The following is a 16,256-nucleotide window of genomic DNA, read 5'->3' as shown; positions in this document are numbered from 1 at the left end:
GGAAAATAGGAATAAAGGAAAATTCCTGGATAGTGTGATTAACCAGGATGAAGCATTTAAGACGAGAAGCAGTTTAACAGACAAAAATTTCTGTATTCTGAGTTGACGTTGGTTGAATTACCTATTGACCCTCCAGGCTGGTATGTTCCCGTAGTAATTCTGAATGATTCCCATTCAGCATCCTGCCTTTCCTCCTTACAGCTATCAACCTTCAGAGGATGGAAAAACTAAAACAGCTTTTTAAAAATCTTAATTTCTACCATTTTGATGCAAAGTTGACACCTCTAACTAGATGCAGTTGTACAACATTTGAAATTTGGAAGTGGGTTGGAAGGGCAGACTGTCTCCTAATTGATTGGGTTCCCCTCCCCCTCCACCCACATCAAGCATAGTTGTAAGGACAAAGGGTTTTTCTTCAGCAACCCAGTCCCTGGCTTTCTCCTGTCATGACCTTGGGGTGTGTGAGGGAGCAGCAGCCACATATGTGGATCACAGCTGCAGCTGAGTGTTCTTAACAATTCCCGTTGTGGCTTCTAAGATCTCAGCCTTGAGCTGCCCCTCCAGTCCTTCTGAAAATTTTAAATAATCTGACCACTGTATTGAATCCCTTTCTGCTAAAAGTAGCTATAACGGTTTGCATTTCGTATAACTGAACCCTAACTGATAAAATTTGGATGGCAGTTAGCTCGTTAAGTCTGGATTTCAGATCAATATCTTCATTCTATTACCTTACTGGGTATATTCACTAATATTGCATACAACTTCATATAAAATTAAATAATTAAAAGTACAGCTATGAACAGAGTCATGATATGAATGAGAAGAATCACCATTATGCACCCTGGACTAATGTGGTATTTGTTTTTTTTTGTTCCGTGGGTCTCTCAACCCTACATTTTCATTGTAGACAGAATAAAGCTTTTCCTCTGAGTTCTCTCCCATCGCATGCCCAGTTACTGTGTCATCGGTTTGTGTTGACCCAGTGGTACTTCTCCACCTGGTGCATAGCAGGCCTGTAATACTGAGAGTGCTTCTTTGAGACGTGGTGTTTCCCAGTGGGCTGACACGGCCATCTGCCACATTCTTTATTCAGGGAATTTGGAACCAAGATTGAAAGGGCTGTTTCAAGTATTCAACCTGATAAATACCATTCGAATTGCTGACTTTAGAACTGAATATAGATATTTGGAAATCATTAACATATAGGATAGACATGACATTGAAGGTGGTCATCCAGGAAGTGTTGCATGAATAAAAACATTGAAGAGCATCAATCCCATAAGAAGGTACAGGAAGAGAAGCCAGGGAGAGAAGCTGGGAGTAAATGACAATGTAAAGTATCAAGTCTTAAAGAAGATTTTAAATCTTTGAAACATTTCCCTTTCCACTGTAATAAATTTCCTATTCATTGTCCTTGTGTGTTTTCCAAATTTTCATGATCTCTGACATTGTCAGCCCATTTCCAGCTTTTTTTCCTGTGGTGGGGTCAATGGTAAACCACTTCAAATAAACATATTCTAAAATCGTGCAATTATTCCTTTATTTATTGCTTGCAATCTTTTCTCGTTAAATACTAAAGATATTTCTCTTTTCTTGATTTTAGGCAGCAGAGCAATCATGGGGAAACATAAAATCAAACTTATCCAGTTCTCCACCAATTCATATTACTAACATCATCTGTCCACTGAGTAGTTCTTGATAACCCTTGTGCTAGGGTTATAATACAGACTATTTTCGATTATACAAACAGATGTACACACACACACACACACACACACACACGTCTTTATTCTTTCTTTACTGCTAAGGATAATCTATTCACTCTTTTCAAGGAAATATTTCTGTTATTTATCATGTCTCTTTACATTTTATTCTAGATTCATTTATTCTAAATTTTTATAAACACTATAAGCCAGGCAATGAGTCATGGACTAGAATATAATAATGAAATGAATATAAAGTCTCTGGTAGTTGGTTCCCTAGAACTTACAGACAGTAAATGATAATGAAAAGCCTGATTAGAGAGATTGTCAAAATGCTGGGATTCTTTTGGTGAGGTTGTCAGAGAAGACCTTTTTGATAAGAAATCATTTATGCAGATACCGGAAGGAAAACTCTCTTGTCTTTCTGCAGCTGTTCTTTTATGTTGGTTTGTATCAACTTTTAATATATTTAAGACTCGCATCTATTTCTCATCTGTGTTACAAATATTCTGCCCAGGTTCGCATCTCTTCCTTTTAACTTGACTTATAATATGCTGCCCATGTATTAATCCTCCAACTATATAGCCTAATTGTCAAATTTTCTCTTTTACTTTTAAGCTTTGGGTAATGGTTAAAATGTAACTTTCCAATCAATAATGAAAAAAATTAGTATTTTATTTAGAGCTTTTACTGTTTATTTTTATGCTTAGAGCTTGTATCCACTTGGGATTTATTTTGTCATAATGGGTGAAATCCTGACACAAATGTATATGATAGATAGATAGATGATAGATAGATAGATAGATGATGGATAGATAGATAGATAGATAGATGATAGATAGATCGATAGGTAGATGATGGATAGATAGATCTTCAATTGTTTCTATAGAATTCTTTGCATAATCAAACCTTCCCATACTAACTTGAGATATCATCTTACGTAAACCAAATCCTTGTATATGAGTCCATTCTGGCTTTCCTGATTTGTTCCATCATATCATAGGTTTATTATTACAAATTATCAATTTACATAACATTTTAATATGATATACTATTTTAGTATATTATCAATACAATGAAAATATAAAACAATGTAAGTATAAAAAATATATCTATGCAAGCCTTAAATTAGAGCAAGGTACTAAAAAGTTGCATTAATCTATAGGTATCAAAAGCTATGACTGATTATTGTTTTTGTAATTTCTAGTTCCTTGTCTTAGCAGAGTTCTCATGACCTTTAAAGGTATAATAAGGTCCAGTGAACACAGTGTGAACAATTTGCTGCGTATTTTTTGAAGTAACATTTATGCATAAAACTTTTGTTCTGTTTCAGGAAGACACTTTAGCATTTGCTGGTTAAGTTCCGTCTTCTTATTACAGCCCAAATCTGTTTTCATTCAGGTTGGTTGCTTTATGCCTGCAAGCTAAAAAAAGGATATTTAAAATCTTGAGAGAAATGATTCACACTCTCTTTGGCAGCCAAAGTTACAATCTTTGCCTTTTGCTCACTCCTTGGAATTTGATGAACTAAAAGATTAAGACAGCCATACCACATGTATAAACCAAATGCTTTCAGTTCTTATACTGACAACACAATTGCTTGTGACTTCTCAGAGAAAAGTCACCCATTATTGTTGTTAAAACTGTTTTCCTAGACTACAGCGATGGAAGCCAGTCTTAAGAATCCTTTATTTCTTTCTTTTAAGAGATGCAGAAGAGATTTTTTTCTATTGATGCAAATGAAAAAGGTCAATTCTAAGTAACTGATGTAAAACTCAAAGCATGCAAAACTTAACAACCTAAACATGTTAAAGTTTGGTCAAGGAAAGTCACTGTGAGTCAGGGAGACATTGTGACATATTTCTATAGCTCTAAGGTAAATCTTTCCAAAAAGGAGGTAAAATAGAGGTGCTTTGGTTTTCATTATATACAAATTACTTTTAAAATTTACTGAATACTCTCTTTGAAAATAATATTGTAAAAATCTCTGTGGAGAACACAGAAATTAGAAAGAAGGATGGGGCTACAATTTAGTACATTGATACTCTAACCTACAAAATGTAAGTGTGTTAGCTTATTGAATAATTATGGAATCTCTATCATGTGTTACCATGTTATCAAGTATAACAAGGAAATCCCTGGAAATTTACATCTGTTTCCAAAATTTGCTCCATGGAATGAGAGAAAAAGCTAGGGATATAAATCAGCATTTGTTGAATTCTGGACCTCTGCTTTGTCAAAATTGTGTTGTAAAATAATACAATTATCATCTCTGGCAACAGGGTTAGAATCGTAATGAAGTAACTGGCAGCCTGATTGAGCTTGGACAAGGTATTTAGCCACTTTGGGCCAATAGGATCTGCTTTATAGCGCTTTTATTTTATTGGGCAATATATACAAGAATAAATAAAATAACTTGGGGCATAAATATAAAGTTAAATTTAGCTGTTTTTACTATCGTTATGACATTCTCGTTCTCCATAGTGTTACTGTTCTTTCAAAGAAGACACCATTCATATCTTTAGAAATCTCACAATTTAGGATCTAAATAAATTCTCTAATAACCACATACAAGGAAAGATAAAACGCAGTGATAAAATCAAAGATGAGTCATAAAGATAGGAGAAGAAGAGATTCTACAGAGACCAGGAAAGACCAGTTCTAATCTGACAATGGGTCAGAAAACCCTTTAAGAAAGGAAAGACTTTGGGTTGAACATTCTAAGATGGAATAAAAAAGAAAAAATCAGCAGCTCATGTTGAGGATGTGATGGAGGAAAACTCTAGGTGCAGAGGAGAACCACGATATTTAAATAACATTTCTAAAAATGTTAAAGAAATGTGTTTTGAGTAGAATGTATAAAAATTTCCCTGGTATTTGTAAAATAATTAGCAAAACAAAAGCTTGGAAATATTAACTGGGGAAGTCTAAGAAAAACCTATCTGCCCATCTAGGCTGTGGTAGACTGGAGGTATTATCATTACTATTACATGCTAGATGAAGTACAATTTGGCATGAAGAATTGTTTCCAAAGTTGATTGCTTTGAGACTTATATTTTGTGATTTTAATGCTTGTTTGTTGCCAAATATATGACAGTAGCTAATATTAACATGCAAAACAGTACCCCTTAATTTAACAATATTGTCCTAGACATATGCCACATATTATGTGTCTATTAGCACAAATTATCTTCTTTCTGTGCCTATGAATGCTGTTGACAAGCATTTTGTAAAAAGCATTTTTGTCAAATTAATTCACATTTTTGGTAAAATTATGCAGCCAAAAAACCTGTACTATGGAACACTTTTAAAAATTCACTATATTACCTTCAGTAATTCAATGGTTCTTTATTCTAGCCCAACTATCCCTCTTACTAGCTACACAACCTTGCATCTGTTATGCAGGCTCCAGAAGCTTTTGTTTCAATATTTTTAAACCAATTCTTGACTAACTGACAATCTACGGTTGTTCGTGGCTAATTCCTTATATATTTGCAGTTACACAAAATAAACTGACCAGAAAGAGTCTCAGAAATTAGTTGATACAAATAAGGGAAATTGAGGGAGGGAAAATACACAGGAATTAAAAATTTTTTTTTTAATTGATGAATCCACATCTTAACTTTTTGGAATATGTCTGTCAGATTGTAGTCTTAATTTTTCTGCATAGAACGGCTAATCACAATTTTCAATAACTTTCTTCCAGTTTAAAGACAATCTACAACTCACAAATGCTTCCACTATTTATGAGTTAATTTTTTAAAAAAGATTAGATATTTTTGCCAACTACATGCTTACTTCTTGTTCTCTCGTCTAATGTATTATCACAGCAGATTTCCCCAAAGAAATTATCTGGATTTCCCCTAGAAATTATCTAGGGCCCTTGCGAGTATGGAGATTCTGATTTAGTAGGTAGGGCAGGGGACTGAGATTTTATCTTTCTAACAAGCTTTTAGGGGATGCTATTGTGGCTGTCTGAGGACCACATGCCAGGTGAGAAGGTGCTGAAAGCCTTCTCAAGATTTCCCTCTTTAAATCCTTTTCCTTCAGCCGGCTTTGTAGCCTTCTTAATGTGTTTTTTTTTTTTTTTTTGCCAGTCAACTCTTCTGAAACCATAATCAAGATCCATGTGGTCCCATTGCTTGGGGCCAAAAGCCTGGAGCCATGCCATCTCTTACATCCCATGTCCTATCCTGTTACAACCACCTTGAAAAATTTTCAGAATGTGACCATTTCTACCTTTCTGCAAACAGTACGTCCACCACCATATGGTACCATACTGGTGTAAGTCTTATTAATTTCCTCCTAGGTTATTATAATAGCTTCCTTATTACTTCAGTGAACATATCCTTGCCCCCCGCAAAGTCTTTCTATTGTTAATATGAGATTTTAGGTGATACTTTTAAAACTTAAGTCAGATCATGCCACTCTCTTGTTCAAAATCATCACAGAACCCATTACACTTAGAATGAAGGTCATTTGCTTTACAATATTCTACAAGGTCGTACATAATCTTGGTTTCCATACCTCTGTCAAATTATCTTCAGCTGTGCTCTCCCTTTCTCTAGCCACTCTGACCTATTTGGGGGCTTCTTGAACATGCCTGACCTGCATGCCTTCTTATTCACATAGCTATATTCTTCATTTTTCTTAAATCTTTGTTCAGATAGCACTTTATAAATGAGGTCAGTTATGACCATTCACTTTAAAATTGTAACTCGTCTTCTGGGCCAAGTTCTGATTCCCTCTTCTGCTCGTCTTCTTTTTACATATTATTAAGTATGTCACTTGCCAACTTCTAAAACATTAATTTACCTATTGAGCATGTTTGTTCATTTTTTAAAAATTCTATCTAGTCCCAGTAAAATGTAAACTTCTTGAGGGAAGAGATTTTGTCTGTTTTCTTTATTGTTACCCTCGCTGATTTAATCCAAACAATTCAATGGTGCCTGCTATATTGCAGATACTCCCAAAATATATGATAAATAAAATGATCAAAATATGAACTGGGAACCTGGGCAGGAGAAATTTCCTTGACATCATTGAGGAAGATGTTAGATAATGGTAAGTTCTAAAAGAAATGGGTGGTAAGAAATTGAGATAGTTTATAATTAGAAACAGTATGCATGGAAGAGAAATAATATATAGAAATCAAAGTAAAATATTTATCTTTATTATTTTTTAAAAAGAAATGAGATCTATGAGCATATTTATGGATTGAGGGAAACAACCATGAGATATGAAATGGCAGTTGTTGAAGCCAATGTTTCAGAGGATATTTGAGAAAACCACAAGCTCTAGTCAAAAGACCACTCTCAAAGAGGAGCAAAATGTGGGTTTTTCTTCGGGAATAAAATGGGTAGGAATAAATGAATTATTTATAAATTAAAATCAGCACTTGGAAAAAATCTACTTCATCAACATTATTAATTAATGAAGATTTTATGATAGGGATTATGAGAAGACAAGTGAAAGAGAAAAACAATTGAGTATGTCAAAGGGTTGCTGATTAGCATGGAGATACAAGTTTAGGAATGGTGAGTGTTTAAACTATGACTGCTGTACAGCTAGGTGACCACTTAGCAGTATGTGGAGATTTGCATCACTGGAATGATGCTGAGTTGGAGCTTTGCTGAACAAGTGTAACTGAACAACAAAAAAGGTGCAGAAAAATATTAGTCTCTATTAGGTTAGGAGTTTCTAAAACCAATGTTAAATTTATCAACTATCTCCAGTATTGAAATTAAAAACTGAAAAACTAGTGTATTGCATTTGGACCCAGGGATATTATAGTTTAAAATAGCTAGTGTGTATTAGTTAAGAAAAATGGTATTGTCTGGGTTATGGCCATCCATGTAAGAGGCTAAAGTCGTTTTGGAAATGAAGAGGATTAAAAAGTTAAGGAGATTAAGAAAGCAATAACAGGATGGTGTTGGTTTACTATTTACAAGAAGGTAGGGTGACGGTACATCCTGACCTTCCAGAGAAGTTCTGCTCTGTGACTGTTTCTCCAGCTTAAAGAGAAATGAAGCTTCCATTTTACTCAAATGTGTTCCAGTTTGAAGGATAATTTGTTAAACCTATATATAGGATGTGTCGTTTTGTGAGATAGATGTCACATTTCTTAACAATTTTAAAGTGTATCAGTGAGTCAATAAACAATGGTAAGGAGGAGTAAGAAGATAATTAAATAGTGCAAGGAATAGGGACTCAAACATTTCAAGTTAGCATGATTCTTCTGTAGATCAATCTTCCTAGTTGTGCAGTGAATAATGTCTCCCTATATTTGATATACATGCTTTTTACCATGGATCAAACGGCTGAACTCGGTAATAATAGTAATGGAAACTAGTGGCTGCTGGAGAGTAATTATATTTAACATACATATTTATATTCTCTTATTTGTATGATCATTCTCAAATGTTTAACTTTGCCAAACTCATTTAATTACATCTTTTTCTTTTATATTTTACCTATGAAATTAGATTCATCTTATTTATTTCATGACACAAATAACAACTTGTAGAGGGATATTTTTGCTAGTGCCATTTTCTATGTAAACTCTGTAATATTGGATAATGACTTTTATTTCTACCACTGGGTATCTTGAAATATTTTTTAAGTCTTTAATCTCTTTTGCTTGCTCCCTTTATTCTCTTTGTGTGTGTTCTCTTCTTTTGTTAGAAATTAGAAAAATAACTTCTCACTTTGATGACAATTTTTTTTAATTTATTTTTTTATTTTATTTTATTATTTATTTATTTATTTATTTTAGACAGAGTCTCGCTGGTGCGATCTTGGCTCACTGCGGCCTCTGCCTCCCGGGTTCAAATGATTCTTCTGCCTCAGCCTCCAGGTTAGCTGGATTATGAAGCCCACCACCTCTCCTGGCTAGTTTTTGTATTTTTATTAGAGACAGGGTTTTGTCATGTTGACCAGGGTGGTCTGGAACTCCTGACCTCAGGTTATCTGCTCACCTCAACCTCCCAAAGTGCTGGGATTACAGGCATGAGCCACCCCACCCAGCCCCATTAATTTATTTACATTTAATCTGGCATCTTTGCTCCCTCGTATCATCTTTCCTAAAATTAATTAGTTATTGTAGGAAACTCAGTATATAGATTTGAAAGTTTAAAACTTTTCCTTCCTTCCTTCCTTCCTTCCTTCCTTCCTTCCTTCCTTCCTTCCTTCCTTCCTTCCTTCTTTCCTTCCTTCCCTCCTTCCCTCCTTCCCTCCTGCCTTCCTTCCTTTATAGTCTATCTATCCTGTCTATACCATTAATATAAACTGCCACTATGCCAGGTTTCCTAAACTATAGTTAAGGCCAAAATTTTTTTAAATGACTGAAATTATAGTTTCTCACCAGAAATATTTCAGAGGAGACACTAAACATATGTAGGGAGTTTTGACCAATATCAATTTTACTAAGGAATTTGTACAGACCTAATGGATGAAAAAATATATATCGGGTTCAATTTGACTTTTCTTATTTTGAAACGGGGTCTTGCTCTGTTGCCCAGGGTGGAGTACAGTGGTCTCATGTAGGCTCATTGCAACCTCTGCCCACCTAGGTTCAAGAGATTCTCATGTCTCAGCCTTCCAAGTAGCTGGGATTACAGGTGTATACCACCACACACGGTTAATTTTTGTACTTCAGTAGAGAGGGGATTTTTCCATGTTGACCAGGCTAGTTTGGAACTCCTGACCTCAAGTGATCTGCCCGCCTCAGCCTCCCAAAATGCTGGGATTACAGGCGTGAGCCACTGCACCCAGCCAAATTGGACTTGTTCTTTTAGTGTGCTTTGTATTATATCTTTGGTATTCAATGGAGTTTGCTTACTCTGCATTTTGGGGCCATTATTCCTAAATTCCGTTTTTTGATTCTATACAAATTCAGGAAAGCATATAGCACAGTGGCTTAGAAGATACACTTTAATATCAACCAAGACATGATTTGACTCTTGAATCTGGTATTCACAAAGTACCGAAACGTTATTAATGTCTCTAAATGTCTCCTATGAATGCGTATAATAATAATTCTCTAAAGTTCTCCTATGAACGCGTATAATAATTCTCTTTATCACTGAGAATTCTTGCAAGATTTAAATGAGATAATATGTGATAAATCTTAGGCTACCCCATAATAGTCTCCATGCATGGTGGTTACCATCATTATTATTCCGATTACAGGTTTTCCTTTCTGAGTAATTACTTTTCTCCCTGTTGTTCCCCCAAATTTTATTATAAAATATTTCAAACATCAAAAATTTGAAAGATGTTCCCAATGAACATTTAAGTACTGGCAGCCTCATTTCTTTTTTCTTTTTTTTTTTTTTGAGACGGGGTCTTGCTCTTTCGCCCAGCCCAGAGTGCAGTGGCGCAATCTCGGCTCACTGCAAGCTCCACCTCCCGGGTTCACGCCATTCTCCTGCCTCAGCCCCCCGAGTAGCTGGGACTACAGGCGCCCGCCACCGCTCCCGGCTAATTTTTTTGTATTTTTAGTAGAGATGGGATTTCACCGTGTTAACCAGGATGGTCTCGATCTCCTGACCTCGTGATCCACCTACCTCGGCCTCCCAAAGTGCTGGGATTACAGGTGTGAGCCACCGCGCCCGACCAAACATCCGGGACCTCATTTCTACTATTAACAATTTACTATCCATCTAAGCACATCTATATTCATTCATTGATTTATCTCATATTTTGATTTATTCCAAAGTAAATTACAGATATTAGTACACTTCCCAGAAACACTTCCGTGTACATTTCATTAACTAGGTCTCACTATTTCTTTTTACATTTTTTGTTGTGGTATAATTTATGTACAACAAATTACACAGATCTTAAGTGTACCACTCGACGACTTTTTGCAAATGCACACACCTGTGTAACTCAAACCCTTCTCAAGATGTAAAATGCCACCATCATTCCAAAAGGTGTCGTCATGTCCATTCTCAGTCTGTTCTGGCCACTAATCTTGCCCCTAGAGAAAAACACTATTTTGATTTTTTTTTACTATAATAGAGAATTTCATAATAATGAAAGCATATAGAATACATATTTTTGTACGTGCTGTGTCAAGAAGATATTAGCCATTGTGTCCTAAAACATATGTAGTTTTTTATGTTTAAGTCTATTACCTCAATTTAGTTTCTGGGTGTGATAAATTTTTTTCCTATATGAATTTCCAGTTGTTACAATGTCACTTGTTGAAAAGACTTTTCTTTCTTAATTGGGATTTCTCTTACACCTTTGTTGAAAATCAAAAGACAAAATCAGTTTGGTCTATTTCTGGGTTTTGTATTACACTGAATTGGTATATTTGTAAATTCTTAGGCTGGTACCATGTTGTATTGCTTTTGTGTCTTTATAATATTTCTTGAAGTATAGAAAGTGTAAGTCCTTAAATATGGTTCTTTTTATAACAATTGTTTTAGACAGTCTAGATTATTTTTATGTCCACATGCATTTTAGAAACAGCTTTTCAATTTCTACCACAAAACATGTGGGAAATCTTTCAATAGGTTGCATGGAATTTATGGAGTCTCTTAGGAAAAAGCAGTCTTCTGAATAACACTGAGTCTTTCAATGCATGGGTATTTTTCAGATCTCCATTCAATTTTTTCTCAATATTAAAAAAATATAGAACAGGTTTGCAGTACGTCTGTTGCTAAGTTTATTCTTTGGTATTTTTTTGTTATTTTTAAATTTCATATTTTAATTACATATGCCAAAGTATAAAAATAAAATTTATTTGTGTATATTGACTTTATATCCAGGATTACTAAATTTACTCAATAGTTCTAGTGGAGGATTTATCTTATCCTTAGGATTTCTGTTAAAATTTCTGTAATCTGCAAATAGAGACATCTTCCTTTCTTCCTCCATCCTTCCCTCCCTTCCTTCTTTAGCCTTTACCCCCACTTCTCCCTCTCTTTCTTTTCTCCTCCTTTCTTCCTCTCTCTCTCTAATATTAATGATTTTACTCATATTGCTTGTTTTATTACAATGGATGGAATCTACAATGCATTGTGGAATAAAAAGATTCCAGATCTTAAGGGGATAGTGTTCAATGTCTCAAATTAAGTGCAATGTTGATTGTAAATATATTGTACCATATCAGACTGAGAAAGTTCCTTTTTTTTTCTATTTGCTAAGAGACCTAATCAAGATTGAGTGTTGAGAATTCTCAAAGACTTTTACTGTACATATCGAAATTTTCAGACGGTTTTTCTCCTTTATTCTTGACTGATACTTAATCTTGATTTGTTGACAAGTGGTAAACCAAACTTAGAAATCTTATTAGGTTATAATGTATTATTTATTTTATGTATTGCTTGAGTTCATTTGATAATTATTAAAGATTTAAAAATCTATGAGGTAAATTTGTATTTTAAAAATTTTCTAATATCTTTATGAGATTTGTGGTTATGATGACTTCTTATGAAACCCTTTTTCTCTCTTCAGTAGTAGTTTTTGTAAGTTTGATGTTGTTTCTCTCTTAAATAATTGACCAAATTCACCATTAAAACCTCTGGGCTAAAGTTTTCTTTATTTATGTTGATAATAAGTTCAACTCTTAAATACATATTGAACTACTGAAATTTTCTATTTTATCATGTGTCAGATTTGCTAAAAACATTTTTAAAAGAAATGTGTTCATTTTATATATAAGATTTTGAATTTTTATTGTAAAATATTGATACTATTATTTTATAATCCTTTTTATTTCTATTAGGAATTTTAATGATTTACCTCTTTCATTCCTGATAGAGTTTAGTTCATATTATTTCCCACCCCTCTCTTCTCTTCTTTCTCTCTCTCTTTTCTTAACCAGTAGAGTTAGGGCTTGTTTATTTTGTCAATTTTTTAAGTAGCTAGTTTTCTTAATTTTCTCTATATTTGTTGTTGTGTTTAGTTAGTGATTTTTACATTATTATTATTTCCTTCTTATATTTAACAATAACCTTTTTTGGTTCTTTTTTTGTCTTCTTAAAGAGAAAGATCATCTTCCTTCTTTTGTAATGTGATAAAATAGGGCTATAAATTTCTAAGTGCTCATTCAACTACAAGCCACGCATTTTATGTTGTATTTCATTTTCATTAAACACAAAATACATTTTAATTTTATCTTAATTTCTTCTTCGGCCTAGAAATTATTTAAAATTGTGTTGCTTAATTTTCAAGTGGTTTGTCTTTTTAAATATATTATTATTGCTTTCTAAATTACTCTTATCATCAACAGATAATATACTCTATATAATTTCAATCTTTCTAAATTTATTTACACTTTATTTCCTAGTGTATGTTCTATCTTGATAAGTGTACAATGAACACTTGAAAATAACACTTATCCTACTGTCACCATTGTAGAGTTCCATAAATATCAATTCATGGTATTTGTGTTATTCTGCTTTGCAACATCTTTTCTGATTTGCTTCTAGATTTCTTTTCCACAATTTATGTGAGGGTGATGTTAAATTATCCAGCAATAAATGAGGAATTATGTACCTCTTTCTTACTGTCAATTTTTGCTTTGTGAATTGAAGCTCTTGTAATAGGTAAATACATTTACAATATATTATCTTCCTGATGCATGAAACATTTTATCATTATACAATGTTCCTTTTTGCCACTGGACATTCTCTTTCATAATCTTGTGCCTAGTATTAATATAGTCATAGATATTTGTGACTATCATTTATATGATAAATACTTTTTTACCCGTTTTTTTCACTCAAACTGTTTCTTTATATTTAAGGTGCATCATTCTAAAAGCACATAGTTGAGATTTATTTTTCACTTACCTGGGCAATCTAGGCTTTTTATTGGTCTTTTTATTCATTAATGTTTAAAGTAAATGTTTATGTTTTTAATTTGTTTATTTTGTTTCATATTTTCCATTTTTCGTACATTTTTCTTCTGCTTTTGTTTAGAGTATTTGAAATATATGATTCTATTTAACACTTCATTTTTTTTAGTAGTTACTTTAGAGATTACTATATGCAGTTTATAATTTTCTTGATCTATTGAGAATTAAAATTTTAGCATTATACATATAATATGAAAGCTTGGTAATATTGTAAGTCCTATGCTTTTTATTTTATAGTGTTATGGTTTTTATCCTCATATGATATATAGCTGACTTCAATAGCTTTGTTCCTTCCTGAACACATTAATTTCCACCTGCTCTCATGTCATTTCAATCTAAAGAACTTCCTTTAAGATGTCTTGTAATGTAAGTCTGCTGCCAACAAATTTTATTGTTTTTTATCTATGAGTATCTTGATTTCATTTTTATTTTTGAAAACTATTGGCCGGGCGCGGTGGCTCACGCTTGTAATCCCAGCACTTTGGGAGGCCGAGGCGGGTGGATCACGAGATCAGGAGATCGAGACCACGGTGAAACCCCGTCTCCACTAAAAATACAAAAAAATTAGCCGGGCGTGGTGGCGGGCGCCTGTAGTCCCAGCTACTCGGAGAGGCTGAGGCAGGAGAATGGCATGAACCCGGGAGGCAGAGCTTGCAGTGAGCCGAGATTGCGCCACTGCACTCCAGCCTGGGCGACAGAGCGAGACTCCGTCTCAGAAAAAAAAAAAAAAAAAAGAAAACTATTTTCCCTTGGTATAGAATTCTGCCTTGATTGTGTGTGTGTGTGTGTGTGTTTGTGTGTGTTTGTATTCTGCACTTCAGTGGTGGTGTTTCGCTGTCTACTGGTCTCAATTGTTATTGATGAGAAGTTGATTGTCGTTTAAAACATTGTTTCTCTGCATGCTATGGGATTTCACAAGCAAATGTCTTGGCATTTTTTGTTTTCTCTGGTATTTGTTATTGTTGTTGTTAGTAGCGGCAGTGCTGATGCTGCTACTACTGCTTCTTTTTCTTCTCTTTCTCCTTCTTTTTCTTCTTGTCCTTCTCCTATTTCCCTGCTACTCCTTCTTTCTTCCTCCTTAGCCTTCACTCTTCCTCATCTTCATGTTTGAGCTCTCTTTTTCAACCCATGTGATTGTTTTATCATCAAGCTCACTATTTCATCTTTAATATTTCATCTTTACTAAGCTGGCCAGCCCATTGCATTAGTTTTACATTGATTATCTTACAGTATGTAGTTTAGAAGCCTATCAGGGATCTTTCTGTGCTAATATCAAGGTGTCTTCAGGGTTATATTTCTTTCTGGAGCTTCTGGGGAGAAATCTGTTTAATTCTGTCTTCCAGCTTCTAGAAATCACTTACATTCTTTGGTTTATGATGTCCTTCTTTCATCTTCAAAGTCAGCAATAGTGGGTAGAGTCATCTGTCTGACCTCCTCCTTAGCAACATTTTCCTCTCTAATCTTATCATTTATTTCCTTCTTCCACTTTGAAATACTCTTCTGATTACAATAGGGCCACCCAGATGATCCAGAACAATCTCCACATTTCAGAATCTGTCCTCTTAATCATATTTGCAATCTTCCTTTTGCCATGTAAAATAGCATATTCTCTGGTCCTGGAGACTGGGATGTGGGGATCTTTGGGGGATATCTGACACCTCCAATCAGTGAAACTTTTTACATCATATACTTAATCTCTGTTTTAAAATTTCCATTTGGATTTTTAACATAGTTCATTATTTTCTACTGGAATTTCTATATTTTCACTCATTAGCATATGCCCTTTTCTTCAAAAGCCATAGTTACAACAACTGCCTTTAAATTCTTATCTACTAATTCCAATGCCTGTGGTTTATTGCTACATATTGCCATTTCCTTTGTGATTGAGTCATATTTTCTTATTTCCTTATATGGTAAGTAATTTTAGGAAGTGTGAATGTTTGTTTTTTAGGTGTCAAGATGACTGGATTAAAGGACACTCAGATACCCAGTAAAGCATTGTTTCTGGGTATTTCTGTGAGGATATTTCCAGAAGAGATTGGCACTTGAATCGGTGGATTGAGTAAGGAAGATCTGCCCGAAACCCAATGTGAGTGGCACCATCCAACTGGCTGAGGGCCTGGATAGAACAAGAAGACAGAAAAATACAAATTCTTGCTCTTGTTTTTTGAAATAACATTCCTTTTTTGACCCTTGACCATCATAACTCCAGGTTCCCCAGCCTTGGGACTCCGGGACTTATGTCGGTGGTCTTAAAGTTACCTATGATCAGTTGATCGAGAAAAAGAAGATTTGAAGCTGGTTTGCTGATGATTCTGCATGATATGTAGGTGCCATCTGAAAGTGCACAGCTGTAACCCCCATTTATAAGACACCTCTGAAGGGCAGTGGTGAAGGAAAATATTTTCAGTGGGCAGAACTTCCAGAAGTGCACCTAGTTGTGTACTTTGCTTGAATGAAGAATTGGGCATTTGTGCAATTATACACCAATTCATGCACTGCAGTCAACAGCTTGGCTTGAGGTTAAAGACTTGGAAGGACCGTGATTAGAAAATTGGTGACAAAGAAATTTGGGAAAGAAATATATGTATAAACTTCTATGAATATTCAAAGCATACAGATATTTGTTTCCCATGTAAGTGTTCACCAAATGGAGGCCTCAGGAGAATATTTTAATAATC

General features: G+C 34.4%; 1 long non-coding RNA gene across 1 annotated transcript in view; it reads right to left on the bottom strand.

Annotated features, from left to right (window-relative positions):
* Window positions 1–2,999: 2,999 nt before the first annotated feature.
* Window positions 3,000–16,256, bottom strand: part of LOC134732760 (uncharacterized) — a 61,040-nt gene continuing 47,783 nt past the window's right edge. Inside the window, exon 4 of the long non-coding RNA XR_010116245.1 lies at window positions 3,000–3,127. This is a non-coding gene — a long non-coding RNA (uncharacterized lncRNA). The remainder of the gene's footprint in view (window positions 3,128–16,256) is intronic.

The sequence above is a fragment of the Symphalangus syndactylus genome, chromosome 16, assembly GCF_028878055.3.
Source record: "Symphalangus syndactylus isolate Jambi chromosome 16, NHGRI_mSymSyn1-v2.1_pri, whole genome shotgun sequence".
Classification (NCBI taxonomy): Eukaryota; Metazoa; Chordata; class Mammalia; order Primates; family Hylobatidae; genus Symphalangus; species Symphalangus syndactylus.
Note: the sequence above shows the minus strand (reverse complement) of the source record. Positions and strands in the feature narration are given on the sequence as shown.